General features: G+C 28.1%; 2 long non-coding RNA genes across 2 annotated transcripts; one reads left to right on the forward strand and one right to left on the reverse strand.

Annotated features, from left to right (window-relative positions):
- The first annotated feature begins 909 nt into the window (after nucleotides 1-909).
- On the forward strand, nucleotides 910-23,148 carry LOC119681995. The gene is made up of 3 exons (XR_005252546.1): nucleotides 910-1,092; nucleotides 13,837-14,124; nucleotides 22,822-23,148. It is a non-coding gene; the product is annotated as an uncharacterized LOC119681995 (long non-coding RNA).
- Nucleotides 7,618-9,262, reverse strand: LOC119681994. The gene is made up of 5 exons (XR_005252545.1): nucleotides 9,196-9,262; nucleotides 9,058-9,141; nucleotides 8,392-8,549; nucleotides 8,263-8,325; nucleotides 7,618-8,149 (listed from the first exon to the last, which is right to left on the reverse strand). It is a non-coding gene; the product is annotated as an uncharacterized LOC119681994 (long non-coding RNA).
- Nucleotides 23,149-24,212: the final 1,064 nt, after the last annotated feature.

The following is a 24,212-nucleotide window of genomic DNA, read 5'->3' on the forward strand; positions in this document are numbered from 1 at the left end:
AGTGTAATATTATATAAATTATATTCAAATACATAATTCTATATATATATGTGTATATGTATATACCATATATTCATTTAGTAAACAAAATATATTTTTAAAGTTTACTGATAGTGATTTAAAAATATTTTTATTAAATGCATTAAAAACATTTTTCTTACAAATAAAAACAATTAAAACAACAATGAAAATCGAAATGCAAAAGATTAAAATACACACACACACGTACATACTGCATACATGGTACAATATCAGTGCATTAAAGCATTAAACCAACAACAAAAACAACAAGAAGAACAAGAACAAACAATAAGAATTAAAACACGAGCAGCAGCATCAACTACAATAGCCGCTACTGCGGCCACTCATATTGACGCTTCGAGGTTAAGACCTTAAAATACGAGATAAACGTTATCGCCACTGCAAAAGGAATTTGTCGTTCAATGTAGCCGGTCTCTTAATCACTGCTGATTTGTTCGCTACGAGTTACAATTTAATCGAATTCATGTTTTAGTTAAAGCTCGACTGGATTTACTACGGTTTATTTTCACTTCAACCAAGTCGAGCATTTCGCTGAACTATATATAATTTCAAGAATAATTCTCAATATGGTTTGCACTAAAGAATCGTAAATAATAGATTGATACGCGAACACATGATTTAAAATGAAACTGAAAATGAAAATGAAAAACTTATCAAAAATTTTAACTAAAAACCTTCAAATCTGAAATGCACGAGTTTGTTCGATTTTTTGCATTTTTCACCAGAAAAAAAACACTCACAATTTGGTTTGTTTATTTCATTTGAATTTCATTGTTGTTGTTATCTTTTTTTTCGGTTGTTGTTGGTTTTGTGTTATATGAACGTACGTAGATTTATAAACAAAATAATCAGTAGAGAGATCTGCAGTTGTCATATATCAAATAAAATATTTTTTCCAAAATGTGGATGGATGGATGGATTTCTAAATGTATAGTATTGTGCGATATACGCCGCTGAGATAAATCTTCCTGATGCGAATGCACAAAAATATTGCAAAAAATTGTGATGCATGCAACACGCTGTAGCAATTCATTATTGCAGAGAACTTAGGTAAGTTATGGAAAAAAAATTTTTTATTTATTTTTTTATAAACCTTTCCATCTCAGTTTGAATAATTTTAAACTACAAATAAAAATTAGTAAATATTATATATGACAGAATTTTTGATTCACATAGTTTCATGGTAGGTTTATTAATCTGGCTAAATAACTTAAGTGTTATAAATTAAACTCACAGAGTTGAGATTGCTGGTGGGATATTTAACGGGTCACCATGTTAAGGTGATAACTTAACAAAATGGATCTATCAGAAGAGATAGCTTGTCGACTCCTCCGACAAGACTTCCAGTCACATTCTCTGTGACTACCCATACTTGATCTGGGCCACGAGAAGGTCGCTGGGTCGAGAATTACTCCTTCTGCCATTAGGAAGTCAAAGATGTCGGCCTGTTCGGTTAGGGTATGTTAAAGCACTGACTCTATTACCTTAACTCTTTTGAATTAAAACTAAAATATCACTTATGGAAGATTTCCGAATGAAATCAGAAGTATTTGGTCCATTATACGTAAACTGGTATATTGGAAAGACGTGCAGTCTCAATTGTCTAAATCGATGATCCTTAATGTTAATAATTGACCGTAACAGAGCAGAAAACTATCAATTATGGAAAGTATCACCTTAGCCCATTCCGCACTATCACGACGACTATCACGTCGTTAACGTGATAGTGCAAAATTTTCTTAAAATGTTCACTCTTACCAAAAGATTTGCTACATACGGTTTTAGAGCGTCTTCTAAAATTTGTTCATACGAGGCATTTACATTTATTTTGATGTCACAATTCAGTAACACTAACAAAAGCCATTGCAAACGCCAGTATTTAGTAACCATGTTTGATAATTATTTATATGTTAAATTTTTCGTAAAGTCCACCCTGCTAATTTTTCACTATTTTGATAATGACTAAAATGTGCTTCTTAATTTTATATATCAAATATAACTTAATATGAAATTTTAGATATTGATAATAAATAATTAATAGGATATGTATTAACTTAAGACTAAATATTTAATTTTTTAAATAATTCTGATTAATATATTTCTGTATTCCTTCATGCGATTAAAATTTTGTAAAATATTCTCCCTAATGAATATGAATTGTTAATAATTCCTTATTAATTTCAATGACTAGATAGCCTGAGAGCTACGTATGTGCACTTTAAATATAATAAGAGAGTAATTTTTTTTAGTATTTAATGCAATACAATTAAAAGTACCACTTTAATATTTGTAGCCCTTAATCTGCAGAAAAACTGCTTTTTTGTTTTTAATTAAAAATACATTCTTCCCGCATTTGCTCTAATTCTTATATAAAGCGCTTAATTGTGAAATTGACATAATTTCATATATTTTGCAGTTAAGTGGAAAAAATCTAAATGAAGAGACATTCTCGAAAATACATACCATATAGTTTGAAATTTTATGCACTGCTGTTTTATGCGCTAAAAAATTTCATATACACTTTTGCACCCTCTAATAATCCACTCAAGAATTGGCAATAAAAATGCAAAATACCTCAAGTGACGTTATTTCAATAGAATTTTCTTTGCATAAATAAATACGAAATGATTTGGGTGTAGAGCACTGCGTCACCTCAGTCTTCAGCCTTTCCCGAGTAAATTACAAGACTAGCAGGCGTTGCAGCTAATCACATATTTCGCACTGATGACAGCAGGTAAAGCTGTGAAGAAAATTTTGCAAAGACCCTTAAGTGGTGTTATGTATATACACTATAGTAATTTAAATAAATACTTGCATTGGTTCACTACTCAGGTTATGTAGGTATACTCGATTTGTTTGAAGAGTCAACTGATGATTATGACTTTAATATGAATAATACTGCAAAAATTTAGTTTAGTTAGCTGAAATACGGATATATATTCTGGAGACAATATTTGTTTCTATTTTTTTTTCAGATGTTAGTTTAATACAATAATAAGTTTTTTTCTTTTCTTTGTTAAGGAATCTAAGACAATTGCATAATTAAAGAAATGTAAAATATTGGATAGATGGGGAAGTTCGGGATGTATGTGCATGGTATAAAAGTTTATTATAGGAAAGCAATATACTTGAGCTTCACAGGAATTGTTTCTGTAATAATAAGAAATTTTTTCTAAAAATATCTACAAAAGTTTTATAAAGAATTTTGTGAAAAATCATGTGGTTTTGAAACATTTGCGAAAATTTAATATAAATGTTTTCTAAATAGAAATATGGATAACATCTGCTTCATTGATGACTTCTCGTCGTATACATATTTTCAAGACTATTTTAAATAGTATCTCTTATTGATTAAAGTAAACTAATTACACAGTCTATATAGTACAAAAAGTTACGATGTTTGCAGTATTACGCTCCACTGGGAGACATTTTTTTTGTTAACTATATATTTAAATAGTAGTTTGAGGTACCGATGCAATAGACAATGGTAAATTTTATATTTATTTTATACTAAAATTTACATACTTAGTAAAATATGAGATCTGATTATATGGCTTCTACAACAACGCTGCTTTACGTCATAAATTTGTTTATAACAAAAAGTTTTGTTATTTCGATAGTTCTAGAGCATATTATATCTTTGGCAACATTACTGATGTTATTTACTGAGCTTTCTTCTAGCACACATTAATTCAAACACCTTACTAGTCGACACAGTTGAATTATCTTAAATTAAATAATATCAATGTTAGGTATAGCTCATCCAAATCAATATACCATCCTAATCGGTACTCATTACGAATAAGTGAGAAATCATTATTCTCGAATGTAGGAAAACATTTCCGTTTAAATGCTTTTAATACTTTCCCGTTTTTGCTGATAATTATCATTGTCTCTTAATTTCTGAAAAATTGAATATTTCATTCGAATCCTTCGTTATGCCCTAAAACAGTTTTTGTAAATGGAAACACAGTACTGTACTTTGCATGCGAACATTTTTCAACAACATATCAATAGTGTAAGTTCTTCAGTCACTATAATCGCTTGTCTTTTAAATAACTTTTTCATCAACTACTACTTAGTTGTAAGTAAGTTGTACACTTACTTAAAACAAGCTCTATCGCCCGAGTGTATGCAATAAAATTTTAACTTAATCACATTAGTTGATGTGATGTGATTTCGCTGAAAGGCAGCAATTCAATTTAGCTAAAGAAAAACTGTAGAAAAAAGCACAAATTTGCATTCTTAACGTTTTGGTTTCAGGGGGGGAAGAATTATACATACTTACAGATATATTTTTCATGTACGAGTTCATGACTTTGTCTGCAGATATAATTTTATATACTCGTGCATAACTAACAAAACATTTTTTTCAGCACTACTCTTACTTTTTATATGTATATTTTTTGCGCTGCTGTGTTGTGGCAACTATAAATTAAGCCACAAAATTTGTATTTCAATATTTATTTTTTTAGTTATTTTAATTTTTTCCGGTTTGTATGTGCCAGTACGCCTTGGCATTCGCTTGTTATGTTCACAAAGTTTTGCCAAGCTTTTTGCTCTGCATACGAAACTTACTTACTTATTTACTTACGTGCAACCATTACAGACAATTTGCATTTATTTCTTATTTGCTTGAAACAATTTTCTTTAAAATTATACACAAACTTAAGGCGAAACGAAGCGAAATATTAAAAAAGGTCGGGAAAATCAAAATTTAATGTGAAGAAAAATCGATTTAAAAATAATTTTCCTCGTGCTTATGTAGTTTAGGCTGAGAACTGAGAACTTGGCTTACTGTTTTCACTGCAATTGCTACTTCATTTTGTACTCCTTTGCTTGTTGGCTTGTTTTCTTGCCTTGGGCAAGTAACAATTTTTAAGGATATATTGTTTATTTTTATTCACATTTTTTTTTACTAATATTATTCGTGTTTTTTGTTATTTAATGCAGCTTGTGTCATAATGTCACCACATATACGCATGCAAAAAACAACAGACCCACACACTCGCTTCCATGGTACAAGAAATACCTGTACACTCATGACGTACACCGTAAACCATACATCGTACATGGTACACCGTATGCCGTACGCCGTGCATCGTTCTCTGTACATCGTACATCGTACATTGTACAGTGTAAAGTGTACACTGTATAGTGTATAGTGTACACTGCACACAAAAGAGTTATTATTTCGTTACGTTATTTCATATCCTTACGTTTGCATATTACTTACGCTGAAAATGTATCTCAAGAGTAAAAATGAAATCACGGTACCTTACGTCTGCTTTTTTATGTATATTTTTTTTGTTATATTTTTTTCTTGGTGGCGTATTTATTTTAAGCTTGCTGAAATCATTGTCGTTGTTAACCCTGTCAACTATTGTCGTCTCAAGTTTGCCAGCAAGTCATGTCATGTCAACAAATCCAATACACAAAGGACGCATGTCGTTCTTAAGCAAAACATTTTTTAAATTTGTTTTATTGTATTTCAAAGATACTTGTTTCGTAAGTTCAAACCATATCTTCATACTTTCACGTAAAAGTATTTAGATTTCAGTTATATATTTTGAATGTTATAGGAAATATAATTTTATGAATATTTATAGTTTAAAAATATTTTTAAATATTAATGTCGAACTATTTTATTATCGACATGAGATATTTTTATGTGATTAAATTGAGAGTAATATTTTGTTTTGCAAAATTGTATAAATCGTTCTGCAAATGAATATTTCAGATTGTGAAGATGTGGAATTAGAATCTATCAAATTATTTTTATGTTACCCTAGTCAATAAGTTTTTGAGTTATGTTATTATAACTTACTAAAAATGTTGATAAAACTTTTGAAAATATAATTTGCTCTTATTATGTGTACATAATATATAAAATAACGCGTTGAAGTATTAAATTAATAATTTCAAACCTCTTCAATGTAAAGTATATCTTGAGAGTCTATTTGTGTGTTAAGTGCCTTCTCTGCTTCGAACGGTGGCTAACATAATTGCTATATTTGTTTTATATACATTTATCTAACCGATGTCGTAGATTATTAAGCCACAATATCCTTTCTTTAGTAAACTCACATATTCTTTCACAATACTCACAATTCTACCTTCAATGATAAACTTAAGTAGACCGTATTTTTTACTGCATTTATATGTATCTGATCAAAATATTCCGGTTTAAGTCATTGTACTGTTAACAAAATTTCTCTTTTATTATTAACGTGCAAAAGTATTACAAACTTATGACATATTCGGTCCAACGGATGTTTTCGATACTGATTTTAAAATACTTTTACAACTATAAATAGCTTTGTCTTTAATACAACAGTTTTGTTTCTTTCACTAAGTTTAACAATACTGAATCTGACTTCTTTTGACAACTATTTGCTCTTATAAATCACTGACGTCTTCTTCCATTACTGCCACTGTCAGTAGAGGTCGAAATCTAATACCTCCATTGCTTAGTTACAAATGATTATATTTTAATATAATTTCGTATAATTTCCTATGATTTTCTATTATACTGTTTTTTGGGATTAATCGAAAGTGATATTATGAAACGAGAGTCTTCACCTCTTAAAGCATTAACTGATTACTGTTAAGATGATAAGTAAGGAGGATATCAGACTATTATTATTCATATTATTATTATTCAGACTACTATTAGACTATTATATGTTATTAATATATAATAGTCATATGCAAAGAGCATTTACGAATTAATTCAATTAAGTTTGAATCATTTGCCAATTTTTGTTAACCACAAATGAAAAATTCATCAACTACTTTCCTTTCGTAAACTCGTTAGCATATCGTAAACTGTAGCTTAAGCACTACAAATCTCGTTTCTTATTTTTGTTTTATGAACGATAAAAGTTCTTGAAAGCGTGTCTTTAATAAATATATTTCTTTTACATCACATTCTACAAAATATATCTTCATTAATAGTAATTTCTGGTTGCTCTTTAAGAGTTTTACATAGTTTTCTTTTAAAATTTACAATATGTTGTTTAAAAAATATGGTATTAATGAATGCTTGAACCCATTCTCTTAGTGAGCGATTTCTGGATGGCAGATTATTTTTAAGACAGTAAATCGAGTTTTTTTTACCATTAGAGATTCATTGTACAGTTTGCTTCGTGGGGTTTATTTACTTTTACTTTATTCAAATAAAAAGGAAGTTGTGATGGTTGAATCCGAAAGTGAAGTGATTCAAAATTATATTTATCCTATGAATTCTGTGGTCTGTGATTATCATCCCTTATCATCCACAATTTCAAACACTTTCATTGGGGAAACTTTAGATCAGAAGGGTGACCCAGAAAGTAAACGTGCCGATTTGTTTTTTGCTATAACCGTATGAAATCACATTTTATATTAAAAACCTTAGTATATAGAGATTTTTATTTTAATTTTTATTTATAGAAATAACATTTGTTAGTATAACTCATAATTTTTTTAATAACTCTTAACAAAATAGAAGATTTTTTATAATTTGAAATTTGTTATTCAAATGTTATTAAAAATAATAACAATTAAAATTTTGTTTTTGAATACAATCAGGTGATCTACTTTGTATATATGTTTTTTATTGCAATATCCAAAAAGCGATCCACATAACATTCACTTAATTGTATGTTTTCTTTTAAATAAATGAATCCTCCTGGTTTTTCCATGATTGCCTTCAATTGCTTTACAGTGTGCTTATGGTATTCTGTGTTATCAGCATTCGCCATAAACCAACATGCATTCAACATTCTAATGGACTTTGCTACTTCAATACTTTCCAACCTCATTTTGAGTATAGTTCGATATCGGACATTAAATTGTACGCTTTTTCGAAATGTGAAAATTGCAATCATGAAAACAATAACGCCAAGTAAAATCATTTCAGTTAGAAAATCATTACGCATCACATCAATGTATTTTACTATAGCAATTACCTCAGTATTCGGACTTACGCATTCATACGTTAGATAAATCCCCATACAAGTTAAGAAAATTATCCACGAGGCTCTGCTTCTCAATATCATGTTCTTGAACAAATCAAGAATTAAAGTATGCAGAAAGGCAGAGAAATGTGAAACCAGAAGAGAAACTAAAATTTAAAAAGAAAACATATTTTAAATATAATGTGTATTATATACTTTTAATATTTGTAATCTAAAAATCAGATATTTGTTCAGGAACTATAGATATAGATAAGCTTACCGTACGTTGGGATATCCATTATAAAGCAAATATTCCGATTTACTAAAATTGAAGTTATGATTTCTATACATTAACAAAAAAAATAGTGATATAACAGTATATAATATGGATGATTTAATATACGCTTACAATTTCAATAATTTATTGCAATTATTTCAGTTGATATTCCTTCTATTCTTTTTGGATCTAGTTTTATGAGTTTTGCTGACAGAGAGCCTATAAAGTCAGGATAAAAGAGCTGATAAAACTGATTTTACAGTTGTAATTTTGTTTTTGATGTCCAATATCTAAAGTATAGATAGTAGATTTTACAATTAAAATTTAAGAATCCATATTGAATAGAAAGTGGTGAGGTCAAACAAATTTCGTTTTAAATTTATAAAAATTTTACTTAATTATTGTTATAAACTTTTGACGAAAAAGTCACTAATTTTTGAATTTTATCTACTTCTATAACAACTGACATAAACGACTAAAAAGACTTCTACAGTTACAACAATAACTGACATTTATAACAGTGAGCTCCGAAGTAATAAATATTTTCTACAAGTGCTTAAAATCCTTAAAAAAATTTCAAATACCGGTCCAAAATACATACCCATTGTATAGATATCGGAATAACTTATCTGTTCTCAACAATTTACGATATGGATGGCTTCGAAAAGGATTTAAAAACCCATTTAAATAACAAGCAAAATATCTTATAGTAAGTATAGGAAGATCTATATAAGTTATAATACTACTATTTGTTCAAAAATTTCTAGGTACAAAGACAGCAAGCTGAAACAAACTCACGGTTTTTACTCGACAAAGACTTCAGCAACGGTTACTACCGCTTCCGTTATCTAATTTTTTGGCTATAAGCCCCACTTTCCAACTCTAAAATTACAATTTATATGCAATAGGAAACATCATTAATAGGATAATGCTTACCAATAGATTAAAGTTCTAGATAAATTATTGCTTGAATAATATTAACTAAAATATTTGGAATATTTTGTCAGATTGTTATGTTCAAATAAATTTGACAAATTTTGTCATTGTAATATTGATCAATACTGAACCTATATAGGATTGTTATTCTTATCCAAATTTATGCGATCATTGTATTTTAAAATAATTTAGTAAAAATTCAAAATAATACTTACTAAAGTAATTAAGTCATACGTTGAAATTGTCATTCTGTATATAACTCTATTGCCCTACGAATTTAAAATCATGTCTCTTGCCAAAGCAAACCGATTTAGTACAAACCTCCTAAAGAGTTAGTGGTCAACTCAACTCAAATGTGTGTATTAAAAAAACAAAAAGTGAGTGTTAATAAAATCAAAGAAAAAGAGAGAGAGAAAAAAAAAATTAAATGAAGAGAATAAATTCAAAAATAAATATTGATTGTACTAATTAACAGCACTGAAAAGAAAATGTTTTGAGATTTTATAAAAAAATTCCCTGGAAAATGTCAACATAAAAATTATCAACACTACAAATAAAAAAACTGATAAGTTTGGAATGTGTCTCCCATTACATTACTTGCTTCATTAGTGATAGTGCTTGTTTCAGTAAATACTATTTCTTTTTCACTCTGTCATTTAGGTATCCAATACGTTGTTACCAAGAATTTTTTTTGTAGAAACTATTAACAAAACGGAGATGGACAATCAGTCAGACATTTATATAAATCTTGTGTTACTATATTTTAAGGACTTTTGTCATTTTTCAATGTTGAATTGGTAAAGGTATTGTATTGTGTTAACTTCTACGGTCGATCACTCTACCAATTTACCGACTGAGCTACCTTTCTCCTATCACTTATTTACAAATTTGCCTCAGATATAATTATCATCTAAATACTAAACCTTTTCTATTCTTATGTTTGCATTTCCCTTGAAAACTGAAATGAAATTTCAGCTTTTGACTTGAACTGGTCAATAAGTGGCATTTGTCCATTTTGTATTTCTGAGAGGTGGTCTTAGTAGGTTCCACTCTCAGATCGTGGTTTTCAGAGTATTTTAATCTTTACTAATAATCGACATTGAAGTTTCTCTCTCTCTCTTTCTCTCAGCAAACAACATTTTACAAAAAGATAATGACAACTGTACTTAAGCCATATTTTTGACATTATTACTTAACACAGAAAATAGTGTAGACATTTATAATTAATTATCAATATCAAACAGTACGTTTACACTATAGTAATTATTCCGTAAAGTGCAGCAATACTGTGTTTAATATCTTATAATCTAATTGCCATTCAAACAATATTCTATAAAGAATATTTTATTGGTTATTTGATCATTTTTAATTTACTTACACAAGGATCTTAAAATCAAAAATAAAAAGTGCAATTTCACATAAAATTTTATAAAGCCATACAGTGTTATTAAAAATACTTAAACATAATATTTTTTTTTTTCTAAAAATTGTAATTTATTTTAATTTCATATATGAATGGCAATTTTAATTCGAAAAAGAAATAAATTTTTTAATTTGGGAAAATCATATTAATTTTAATCTTATTATAGGGCGATGTTTGTTAAGTCTGTCTGAGATTTTTCGTCATTATGAGAATGAACATTGAAACGTGTTTGAGTGTTCGGTTGTCATGTATCTACAAATAAAACACCTTCACCCAAATACAAACAAGAGTACACATTTAAATCCCCTTTTCGCGGCTGCATTAATGCTCATATAAACACTGTAAAAAAAATTCGTTAATGTAATTGCAAGCCTAAGGCGTTAACGTTCGTTACGTGACGGAGAAAATGAAAATTCAACATTAAATCGAACTTACATTGAAATTTCTTTTAAAACCTAAAACAAATAATAAAAAAAATTTAGATATTTATGGTGGGTTGTTTAGACTGTGGCAACGTTTATGCAGATATAGATATTTTTGTAATAGGTGTGTAAATGTTGTCAAAATCTACATATAAGAATTTGATAAAGTCATATTAAGATTAGAACAGAACAGGAGGAATATAATTATAATTCTATTTTCTGGAATATTTTTTTAGAATTTGTGTAATAAATCATTTATTAATAATAATCTTGCTATAAAGCAATTACAGATAGCACAAAATCTGGCTTTAAGAAGACTAATTAAGATTCCTTGGTATATTAGAACAACAGACATGCATAGAGATCTAAGAATCGACTCAGTGAAAAAGTATATCAAGGACAGAGCCCTAAAATTTTTCACAAAAGTTGATACGTTGCCCAACCCCGCTCTAACAAACCTCAAGTCCACTTCAGGACGCACAGGAAGATATGCTGATCTACGGTTCGTCATCAGTTAGAAAATAAATAAATGATAATGATTCTAGTATAGTTAAAGTTTAGTATGGGGCAGCCCCCCAGCTACAGTAGAGTAAAAGTGAGCAATAGCACTAACTCATCTTACAACAACAACAACAACAATATCATTATTAAAATTTTGTGAAAAATATTTTAACTTATGGCGAATCATTATAGATTTAAAAGAAATATTTGTATATAAATATTAAAATAGAATATAACTTTTAAGATTTGTTGTAGTAAGTAACTACAACATATTCTAATGTTCAATATAAGCTTTAATAATATAGTTTAATTTTTGTTTATAAAAAATTACACTTTACTTACTTACTTATATTTATCCAAAGCAATCAGTTGTACAGTGTCATTCCGTACTCTTCCCCAGATGTCTTTGCGAACCTTTAATAGTCTCGTGAGACAAGCACCATTAGTACCTCCTCAACTTCATCACTTCACTGTAGACACTATTTGCCTCTATGTCTTTTTCTTCCAATTACCGGTTAGAATACATTTTGTGCTAAAGTATTGTCATCTATGTTTACATTAAGAAAAAGCTATTGAAGCTACTGGATTTTAATTTAATGAATGATATTAAAGTCGTAGTTAGGCTCGCAGTGCTCTCGGTCCATTTGGATGAGGTAGTCGTAACCAAATAGTTGGGAATTATAGTTCTTAGGAAGTATCGTTCCAGTGCGTTTTTAATATCTCTTTTTGTGTTAGAGTTCTGACTCTGATTAAGTTGCACAAATTTGTAGTTACAAATAAATGCTTTGCAACTGACAGAGCTTAGTTACTTTTCTAAAAATTTTGTTCAGTTCATTTAATATCTCTTCAACTTAAGTTCATAGATACAATTTGCAACTGTAGCGCTAAAATGAAAATAAAAACGCAACTTTTTGCACTTGTTGGATGCTGTGTAAATGGAGAAATTTCTTTATATATCAATTATTTGTGGTTGGAAAAAAGTAACCATGTTTGCATATAAAATTACAATTTTCAATAGACGTTCAAACATACATAGACACATATAAGGAAAAAGAACTGCGTACATTTTATTATTAAATGAGTATGTGTAATTGCAAATACGTATAAATACGAGTATATATCTTTATGTGTTTATGTATCTAACTGAAATTGAAGAATAACAAATGTTCTAATGTTTAGGTAAGCAGATGAATACAATTTCCACTTGATTCCGTCATTCCACTTACCGCAATTCAAACTTCTTGTTTATATAACGTATTTAATTTATTTTTAATTTAAATATCCTTTTGTTTTCATTTCATTTGTGGTATATGAAAGTACACAAATGTGATGTCTGCCTACAAGTAGTATAACGCTTTATTTCAACCTCTCTATCTTTAATGTATCTGAATACGAGTATTTGTGTTGAAAAGTTTTTCCTTAAGTCAACTTTTCACTTTAACTGTTTTTACAGAATAACTTTTAACTTTGCGCTTTTGTCACTTTTCACAATTTTTGTTAAATATTCTTTATATTGTTTTTTTTTTTTTACGAGTATATTTCTCAATATACTCGTACCTGCACTCAAACTCATATGTTGAGATACATTTGTCACAAGTTTGTTAGCAGTGTGTGTGTGTGTGTGTGTGGGTTTCTATGAAGTCGTATTTTACTTTTACATTGACATCTCTAAATAAATATTGACAATTTGCACCGATGTCACACAGTCACTCAGCCAGCCAGTCAGTCAGTCACAATATGTTTAGTGTAGAAGTGTTTCAGCTTATGGAAGTTTGCGGGTTTCAGCATGTGGTGGAAGTATCTGTGTGTTTAGCAAGCTGCATACTCGTATGTTTGCTTACACCTCAGTGCAGTATAATTTGCACTATACAGTGTTATTTTTCTATTTGTTAGTCATGATTCTACTTTCCGTTTCCGTCAAACGGTTCCTTTGCCAGAACTTGTTTGCATTGCAAATGTTCTCACACTTAGTGAATTCTCACAAACTTATAAATTCTTAAATTTTATGTCTTCAATGAAAATTTGTGGATAAATCATGAAAAAAATCTTGAAGTGTTGCCAACTGTAAAATATTGAAATAAAAAGAAAATATATCAATGCTAGAGTATATATATTAAAATCTTAATAATTATGGAGTAGTGTCGTATGCCTGTTCAATATTCATCTACATTATTTAAGAGTAACTTGTACTTCATTTCCATAATATGAACCTCTTTTATTTATTATATATTTCCCATTTAAATATTTACTCTTCATTTAAATTTTTATTTTATTATTTTTCTCATATATTTGCAGTATCTTCTACTACAAGCAAGCAAACAGCTATTTTTACAAGCTATTGGCAACTCTATTCCATTTGGGCTTTGAAGATTTGACACCTTGGAGATGCAAATATCTGTGAAATGCACTTTGGAATTGCAAAAACTAAAAGGCCTTTGTAACTAAATAAGAACAAATAAAAAGTATAGCTAGAAAATTGTAGTTCTACAAGTCAATGGGGAGTGATTTCAACTAAAGTAATGTCGAGTTGGAAAAGTAACTTTCATTAGAAAAGTTTACAACGAAAGTTTGGTATAGAAGTGGGTAAGTGGAAATTTTTTATTATATATTTATATTTATAAATTTCTTTTTTATCTACTTTTATCATTTTATATTGTCTCAAAAAGATATATTCATAACCAGTAAAATATTTGAAATCGAAAGAAATGAAAATTTGTTAAAATTATTTATTATAAATATTTAATTAAAATTTATTTCATAAATAAAAAAAAAGATTGTCATAGTTGCGATATGTTATTATAAGTATGAGTATCGACACGAACACATATAAATTTTTTAAACAGTGCAGATGTCTTAATTAAGAGGTTAATGGCAAGGTTAAATTAAGATATTTGGAAAATGTCTACGCTGCTGTATGTGAAGCATATCGTATATGTTTCTCTTGTGTAAGAATTATTTCAATGTTTACTACATCAATTCTTAAAATGTTCCATTGTATTGCCAGTCTCATTAATATCTTTTGTTTTTGAAAAAAATATCACTTTTTTCTTTCATTTCATCTCAATTCTTATCTTAAAATTACTTCTTATGGCGTTCCATTCAAAATTCGTGTCTTTTGACGATATTCCAGATATATATATTAAATTGCCATATTTGTATTTTTAGACTTTAATTTAACCTTTGTATATAAGAGTTTCTATTTTATGAATAATCAGTTAAGAAGTATTAAGAAGAGAAGATTCTATTCTATTTAAGAAGAATAAGTTAGGAAGGATTTACTTAATTGAGCTACGTCAGCTAACTGACTTATCAATAGTTAATCCAAAAAGTAATACAAATCGTATGAGTTGAGGTTAAATTTTAATATCTTGGAGGTAGCGTTCTTAATTTTAATTAAAACCAGGGACATAGAAAGGCATTTTGGAAAAAAATCTTTTTGCTAAAACTTACCATTTTGGATTTAAATTGATGATTTTCGTAGTGATAATGGATTTAAATTTTTGAAAAATTTAGATAATTTAGTATATGTGAAAAATATAATTTTTTTCAAATGGCGCTTAAAATGTTGTACTAAAAAAGTTATTTTGCACTATAAATGATTTTAATAAAATAAAATTTACAAAAAATAAAATATAACATTTTAATACTTAACTGATGAAGTAAAAAAATATTGTATTTATACTTCTCATTTAGTTTAATTATTTATTCCCATGCTTACTGGCATAGATGAAATTAGTTTTGCCTTGATTACTGGAATGGGATTGTATTCGCTGCACGTGACAAATCTTCCATACTCATTCCTAAGACGTGGTTTTAGTGGGTTCAAGTCCCCAGTCAAACATTCAATTAATCAATCTTAATTGATATCAATCTCATTTGATATAAAAGTCTGATTTTTCTAAAAATCCACTTTAAGTTGTATCATTCACAATAGTACAGAGTATAAGAATTCTTGTGATATAGTATATTTAAAGCTCCCCAATTTTTACTAGTTAAAGTAATTAGAAATTCATAACAATCAAACAAGTAATTAAAAATTTGATACAAAATCGCAATAAAATCCAGCTTAATAATCCTCTTTTAAGTTGATTTAATAAACCCTACACTTGTACTTTACATAAGAAAAAGATAGTAAAAAATGTTTTTATTAAATCAGAAGTTAAAAGCAATATAAAAAATGTCATTTTTAGATATCAACCGAAGCACACTTTGTCATCGTTATACTATACTATTTTTTTAACGAAGACAAGCGTTGTTTTCCGGTCAGTAACTGTTATTACTGAAGCTATTACATTCTGCTTATATTTTTGTTTTGTGATTCTTATTTTTCAATTTTAATTTTTATAACTCGCAAGTGACAGTTACTAGCTGACATCCAACGACGACGTAGATACTTTTCAAGCGCTCGTATGCTCATTTGCAATTCTTTGTATAGATACACATATGCACACCCAGAAGACTACAATACAGAACATCTACTTAAGCATATACTATATACCAAATGGGTACATATATGGGTGTGTATAGCTTTTTTATCAATTGATTGTACTTAAGTCTTTCTTTTGTTATACTTATACTTACTTATGTAGAAATTTTTTTTCTATAAATGTACACATATTGCACACACCAATTGGGGACTTTGCAGTACATCATCATATTTAAGCTCTTTAAAGAGGTTTTGAAATGAAGAAAAAGAAAAACTGTGCGATAAATTTGAATGTGCACTTAATTCAACTTTGGATATGCTCGTTATTATCATTATCATATCACATCATTTGATATAATGCCGTATCCGTATCACATCGCTTCGTATCGCATCGCATAAGAATACACGTTACAGAGTTTTATTTTTAGAAAGTTTGCTTTTGAGCTGCAAATTGTTTTATTATTCATTTTTCAGTCATTAGTTGTCGTAAAATATTCCATTTGTCACTGCTTCTATGCTTCTACTCATTGTTGGTTCGGATTTTGTTGACATAGATACTCTTGTTTCAGATGACAACTTTTTTGGGAAATACATATATATATAATCTGCATAAAGTTAGTTTAAATTGACGTGAAATGCTTTTATTTAGTTGAGTTAAATTTGCTTTAACTAACAAAATTGTGAAATAACGACAGCGTTTAGCGAAGTTAAAAGTAAATATGTTAGATATTTTATTTTAATTGAATTTTAAATGTTTTATTTTGATTTAAGAAGTGAGATACGTCGTTTATATTTATACGTAGTTAAGTAAATTATTTAAATAGTAGATAGTATGATACCTTTTTAATTTGCCATCAACAGTAATGACAGTTGAAAGTTACGCTAATGATGGATTTAATTACTAAAATTATTATTTAAATATAACTATATAAATAAATATATTTTAAATAGTTTATAGACCAAATAGAAACAAAGCCAAATGGATATGAAGAGTTAAAGTTCACCCGAAACAGGCCACAGGATTTTATTTATATATATGCATATTCATCAGTAATACATTATATATATTTATTAAGCTAAACATTTCGTTTTTATATTATAAAATGAATTAAATATCAGCTTTCTGAGAACACTTTTCAAAGTACCATGTTACATTAGGACGAATGACATTCTCAGAGACCTCACCATTGATCCCAACAAAAAATACACAAAGGATAGAGCCCTGAAATTATTTGTGAAAACTGACAGACTTATCAACACCGCATTATCAAATGTCGAAATGGTTACAGGCTCCTCGAGGAGGTAAGCCGATCTCAAAAAAAAAATCACATTTTTAAAATATCTATTCTACCATTGAAAGTGGTTGCAATATAGTTTTAAACGAAACTAATAAGCAATAAACAATTACCATATCGTTTTTCGTACTATAAAATTATATCCAACAATTTTTAAGTTTCTGACATAAATGATTAGAGCTAAATGAAGTTGCAATTTGCTCCAAAGTAAGGGTAACCAGTAGTCTTACGAGCTCATTCACTTGCAATTAGAATTCTCATAGTATCCTCCCTAATAAAATAGAGTCGAAGCAATTGCCAAGTTATTGAACGGGTCACCATAGTCTGCGTTACCATCACAACGTAATGGGATTGTCTTTAAAGACATTATGTTGGTTATATATAGAAGCAGATGAGATCTGCAGTTACATATCTTTTGATTGTATGATTTTTATCGGATCGAAAGGAAAATACTAGGCTAAGAGCAGCTATCTCTGTTCGATGTTAAGAAAAGCTCAACGGGAACAGTTTAACCTTCTTTGATGACAAAGTCTTCTGCTTTGTAGGAATAGGTTTCTAGTACAAAACATCAATCAGACTGCTTTGTGCTACTTGGAGATCTCATTGAAATAAATATTTAATGACTGTATAACAATAATTGTAACTTTTTAATTTAAAATAAATCTTTTGTGATTGCTTTGTTATTTATAACATTTTATAAGGTAGAAAAATGCAATTGTGTTATTTTATATGTTATCAATGGTGCAGTAATGCAGTCGACAAATCTGAAGTAACATTCAGATTCAGATTTTCATACTTCCTATTTCAGACTGTCATATCTTTCTTCTATATTAATGTAAAAAATTAAAACTTCGTATAAGCTAATTAATTGATATTTCTCAAAAGCTTTTATTTGTAATTTTACAGAAAATTTTGTAAAATTAAAATACTAATTTCCTATGCCACAAAATATCTCTTTGATTTTATTAAATTCACAGTACTTAAAATATAAATTGATTCCTTTATTATCATGAAGGCTCTTTTCATTGAAAATCAACAAATAAAATTTTTATTATTCTCATGCACACAAGATTTGCTTTATACATTTTAAATTTGATTATTTCAATTCATTTTCATTCACATCCAATTTAATTACTGAATATCATTTTCATCTGCTGGCACTTATTTTCCCTTTCATACAATTTTCACATAATAAATATAATTTAATGAAAATGGTAAAGAATTTCACAATCCATGAAATATGGGCGACCTTGTCAACCTTCATTCGTAAGATCGATGGATATATGGTATTCAATTATTAAATAAATTCAATAATTTAATTGAATGTATGAACAAACAAACTGAGCAGATCATAAGAGTTCAATTAGTAAAGACAATACCGACAAACGAATTCATTCTGTATGAATGCAATTTATAGATACAAGCATATGAATTTTGTGTGTATGATTTTCTGCTACGAGTTGAAGATACATTTATATGTGTTAAGGCAAGCAAATGTCATTTAATGTAATTACAAAGCAGTTGTTTGACATTTATGAAGTCACAAAATTTGTGTTATTAGCAGAGAATGAATAAATTTTAATTCAAATGTCACAAAATTACAAATACGTATCTAAAAATCTTTGATGTGCTAATTTTCAAAAAAAAAAATATATCATGAAAAGTTACTAAATATATTTCATATAAAATTAAGATCAAACAAAGCATAATTTAATTTTTAATTATTTCAGTCATTACTTTATGAATATAATTTTTATGCATAAACTTTGCTATATTATTGACTTATTTTATATGTTTTATTAAATATTACTATTACTATTAGTGTCGCCTACCGTATTGTATTGTAATGTATAGTATTGTCCAACTCGTTTACTGCACTGTACTGGTGTTCCGTTGGCTCAGATTGTTGCTACGAGTTCACTACGTTGCTCATCAATATCATTTTATCAAATATTTTCGCTTATATTTTATGCTGCAGTATATATTCCAGTACGTTCTTCATTATATTTTTCTTCATAATATTTTTCTTCATTATTATGTTGAAGCTATTTGAGCCAGTGCACTGGCACTCTGAGTACTCTTTCTTAACTCGAGGTATTTTCAAAACCCCTCTTTACGCCTTGACTGGATTATTCGTTTATCACTTCATAACACTAAGAATATATTTTAGTACGTTCTTCATCATTTTTAGTTTTTCTTATATTTTTCTAAATATATCCTACTTCCGTACATTTTCTAGTAAATGATAAATATATTAAAAATAAGCGATAAACACAATTTTATTTTCCTTTTTATTTTTCTTTATAGTTTTCACTACTAAATACTTTCTTATACTATTTCCAAGCGATGTTTTTGAAAAATCAAGTTTAATAAAGTTGTGTATTAATTTAGTTTGCATTTATCTGCTATATTTAAGTGGTACGTAAATGATTGAAATGAATTTCGTATAGTAGATGAATGCCATGTAGATGAAGTCAATGAATTTCATTTAATTTGTTAATAACTCAAAATCCAACAAATCCACAAATATTTCAATATCCATTTTCTTCCATATAAAAAAAAAATTAGAAAATAGAATATTTCACAAATTGCTGAAAAAATATATAAAGTCAAATGTACACACTGTTTGCAGTTTCCAATGGCACTGCATTGGTGACACGATCCAACTAAAATGGCAAAAACACTGCATTTATGTAAATATGGAAATGACCGTACATCTATGAGAATGGTTATAAACCACAGAAGCCATTAAAATGTAATTATAATTACGGTACTATTGTGCTTAAATACTATTGCACACCAACCCAAAGGATCAATGGGTCATGTCACCTGCGTACAATGTGTGCGAAAGTATTTTTGTGTGTAGTACAAGCGAACAATTTTTTCTACATATATATGTGGTATGATAAAAAGGATGAGTATTTTCAGAAACATTCTCTATAGAGTTCAGTTGTAATATTAATACAAAAATAAAAGAACAAAATATAAATGTTACGTTTACTATTAAAACAATGCAGCATTGGTTAAAGGAGTTATAGTTACAAAAAAAAAACAAAACCCAGTAAAACGTAAATTCCGGCACAAACCCATACAGACCCCTATATATAAATCTACGCTTGTTAATGTTCCAACAGAATGGAAGTGATGTATATTATTGTGTGGCTGTGAAGTATGTTTCAGCATATTTGTCGGAATATGAGTTCATTGGTCTAAGTGTATTTCATTTAATAGAAACACAACATAATGGACACCCGTATACTTGCTTCATAAGTCGAGAACATTTTTTTCTCTCTACGCATTCATTTACAAAAGTACTAAGAGTTTATTTGGGCATTATTTTGTTTACTAAATGCATGTACATTAGTTGACATCATTGTTGTTGCATCTGTAAATGAATAGTAAAATTTAAAAGGACTTCAAAAATTCAAGTACAGATTTTTGTCAAGCTGTTAGTTGCAAATAAAAGTCGTTCTGCCTGTTAATCAAAATTCTTGACTCACTTTTACTAAAACATTTCAACTTCAAGTAGGAAATCAAACTCAGTACACCATATATGCAGAAAGGACAATTTGCTTCTGACATAAGATAGTCCTTTATGATATTAGTTGGCTTGATATGCTTTGTAATGAAACATGCATTAGTTGTTATATGCCTGAGATGTGAATGACAAAAAAAAAAAATGAAATTCAAATGGGAATGAATACTAAAAATGCATAAAAGTCTATTAGAAACTGAATTTAATCGAGATCTTTAAAGAAGTTTAACTGCTTTAAATAAAGTAGTTTAAGTTAATATGTTAAGTTGAAAAATATGCGTAAGAACTTTTTTGATATGGCTATAATTATTAATCACGAAATTTTTATTTTTCGAATAGAAAAGTTTGGTACTAATGAGAAAATTTTAAAATTCAAAAGAAATTTTAAATCCTGTAAGTACTTGAGCTCTTTTGAATATTGCAATTCTTGATATTTTTTACATTAAAAAATAATTGTGCGGGCTATAATAAGTATGACGATGAGGTAAACCTCATGAGGTCAAAAATTATGACACACACATCGAGGTGTCAAACGAAACTCCACAGAAAAAAAAAATACAGTTAAAACACCTTTCATAACTTATTGAAAATACGAGTATCTTGCAGATATTATGGATTTTTCAGTATACATGTTTTTATGAGTGGAGTTCCTTTGCCGACAAAAAGTTATTATTATCTTTCTCCATATAAGGTTTTTGGACTTATTTTTCTTAAAGTTGTGTTTGATTTGTGTGACAGAGCATTGTATTAAATATCGGTAATGTACGTTTCACCTCATACCTTGTCTTAATTACAGCGGTTTTATATGAAATACTTTCCATCAAATATTTCTAAACATATATATGATCGTGTCATATACATAGTGAAATGTAAGAATTTAGAAAAACATGTATATATGGTATCTTAAAATTGGTTTGAAGAACTTTTTTCAACTATCTTAACCTATAGGTATAAAGTTTTCACTTCATTCTGTATGATTTTTTTACGTTTCTTGGAAGTAGAAGTACCTTGTCGTAATTATAGCGCTTTAATATGAAATACTTTCTATTCTATATAAGCAAACACATATATATATTCGATCAGGTCATATACATAGCGAAATGTAAGAATTTAGAAAAGCATGTATATATTTAAAAATTAGTTTAAAGAACTTTTTTCAACTATCTTAACTTATATAAAGTTTTCATCTCATTCTGTATGATTTTTTTAAATTTCTCGGAAGTAGAAGTACCTTGCCGTAATAATAGCGCGTTGATATAAAGTACTTCTCATATACGCAAACATATATATATCTGATCGTGTCATATACGTGTCAGAAAATCATGTTTCCATTATATATTTTAAAATTAGTTTAAAGACCTTGTTTCAAAGATCTTAACATATATGATCTCATTAATTCATGTGAATATCAAAACTTTGACTGATCTTATCATTAGAGGTTTACGTTCGAAACGAGTACAGTTTTAAAATACTTCTTGTAGATAAAGTCATTGTTGATTTTTTAGATTTTATCAATGCCCAGAGGCTTAGGTATGAATCTAATTAAGGTTTTATATACTTTATGTATTTTATTAGCACTTTGTTTATTTATATTTATTAGCACTTTGTTATTATAATTTCCATTTAAGCTTCTAAAAATATAATTTAATAATAAAAAAATAAAACTAATTTATATTAATTTTATAAATTACAACATTTTTAATATTGCCACCATTTTATTTTTCTGTTGAATTTATTAAGAATTAAAGGATTAAATTTTTTTCACATATAATTAGTTTTAATAACCCAAAATTTTTACAAAATATTTAAAAGTAATAAAATTTATTTAATTTTATATATGAAATTTTTAATAAATTAAAAAAATATATAGTAAAGGTATTAAATAAATTTTTCCTAATTAAATTGGCTTAATATAACTTTTAATTACATTTTCATAATATATTTGATAATTATTTTAATTAATTTCTTTTTTGCGGATTAACGCTGAAAACATTGTATTTATTTATGTTTTTATATCTTTGCAGTCACCAGCTTTCGAAATATGAAAAGTTTTCTTTTATCTGCTGCACAATAATCGGGAGTACGTATTTATGAACATTATTTACGGATGGATATTAGGGAATTTATGTACTTTTCATAAACAGCGCATAAAGTATAAAAACGTAAAAACATAAAAATCAACAAAAGGAGAAGTGCTCACATCAGCGATAAACGCGTAAATTACCCATCAGCAATAAAAATAACATCGGCAACTACAATAACAACAATAACAACAACAATACCACCACCATCATCATATATTTGAGTAGAATCAGCATTTAACAACAACAACAACAAAAACACAACAAATATAGCAATTTTAATAAAACAATTTGTTAAGCCAACAAAAATGAATTAATCAGCAAAAAAAGCCGACAAAAAAAAATTAAAAATAAAAAAAAGATTATTAAAAAAAAGTAAATACAAATAAACATAAAAGAAAAAAGCAAAATTTGTTAAGAAGAGCCAATTTTATGAAAATTACCTGAAAAGTCCATCAACAATAAAAACAACAACAAAAACAATAATAAAAAATTACACTTAAAGCGAAAAAGGTGAACAAAATTCCCTAAAACATGCGAACAAAGCGAAAAAAAAGAAAAAAAACGAAAAAGTTTTAACATCAAAAATGGCAGCGAAGCCAAGCCGCAAAGTGAATCTTCTCTACTTCAGGCGACAGCAGCGAACAAAGTGCGTACGTGGCCTGGCACTGGCACAATCAAAATTTTGTTTGAAAATACATGAGGATGCGTCAGTCTCTCAATTCTGGGCAATCTTGGATTTCAATGAAAAAACATGAATTATTATTATTTTTTTTTAAATATTTACTTTTCACAGCTTAGAAACGATGTTTGTTAAAATTTAATTGGAAAAGTAGAAAATATTATTTGATTTTTTATGTGAGAAGTTCATAGACGCATTTAAGCTAACCAATTTAGTTGGATGACAATAAAACTTTATGTCTATTGGAACATAATTATGCAGGATATAGATTAAATTATATTCAACTGAAACTCACAGCTATTGTATGGCATTGTATAGTGTTTGGTGACAGCAAACATAAGCTGCTCGTGGCATTGCGTCTAGTGTTGAACTACTGAATCCCCCCTATCCACAATTATGAAAGAATTTCTTTCACATTAGCTGGAAAAAACAGACTTAATCTTTTTTAGATCGAAGTTTGGGTACTCTAATTGGGAAATCAATTTTTTGTGGAATATTCTACTCCTTTATTGTAAAAGAGCCGAATCTTTTATAGATCGATGTTTGGATACTCTGATTTGGAAATCAATTCTTTTTGGAATATTATTCTTTTTAATTCTATATGAATAGAAAATTTTCCAATGTTATGTATGGATATTTCTGTGTCTGTTTA

This window comes from Teleopsis dalmanni, chromosome 2 (genome assembly GCF_002237135.1).
Source record: "Teleopsis dalmanni isolate 2A chromosome 2, ASM223713v2, whole genome shotgun sequence".
NCBI classification, from domain to species: Eukaryota; Metazoa; Arthropoda; class Insecta; order Diptera; family Diopsidae; genus Teleopsis; species Teleopsis dalmanni.